This window comes from Lycium barbarum, chromosome 5 (assembly GCF_019175385.1).
Source record: "Lycium barbarum isolate Lr01 chromosome 5, ASM1917538v2, whole genome shotgun sequence".
In the NCBI taxonomy this organism is placed as follows: Eukaryota; Viridiplantae; Streptophyta; class Magnoliopsida; order Solanales; family Solanaceae; genus Lycium; species Lycium barbarum.
The window spans coordinates 20,489,386-20,489,941 of NC_083341.1; the positions used below are offsets into that span (position 1 = coordinate 20,489,386).

General features: G+C 41.0%; 1 non-coding gene across 1 annotated transcript; it reads left to right on the plus strand.

Annotated features, from left to right (window-relative positions):
* Positions 1 to 228: 228 nt before the first annotated feature.
* LOC132643021 (small nucleolar RNA R71) lies at positions 229 to 334 on the plus strand. The gene has a single exon (XR_009583481.1). It is a non-coding gene; the product is annotated as a small nucleolar RNA R71 (small nucleolar RNA).
* The last annotated feature ends 222 nt before the right edge of the window (positions 335 to 556 follow it).

Consider the following 556-nt stretch of genomic DNA (forward strand, 5'->3'; position numbering starts at 1 on the left):
CGTTTCCTGGCTATCTTTCACAATGTTTTGAATCAACGGTGTTCCAAGTGATAGTCCATCAGAATTACTTGAATGCCATGCTTGGCTGTGAGCAGTCAATCGGTTAAGTATATCAGTAATAGTAGCATAGGACTTGTTCATCAACATCCGCTGGCAGCATTATTGGCTATTGCTTGGGTCATAGGATCTAAACCTCTGTAAAACTTCTCCTTCAAAATATGTTCTGGAAAATCGTGGTTTGGACTCCTATCCAAATATTCCTTGTACCTCTCCCAAGCTTCAAAAAGTTTTTCCCCATTACGTTGTTTGAATTCGTAAATCTGATCACGAATTTCAGCCCTTTTACTAAGGGGGTACCACTTCCTGAGAAAAACTCTGACCATTTCTTCCCATGTAGCAATAGAGTTCCAGGGCAGCTTTGTGAACCATTTTCTTGCTTCTCCGGCTAATGAATATTTGAAGAGTTTCAGCCGGACTGCTTCTTAAGTCACACCCCGTTGGATATGCTGAGAGCACAAATCCAGAAAGTTTGTTATATATTGGTGAGGGTCATCAT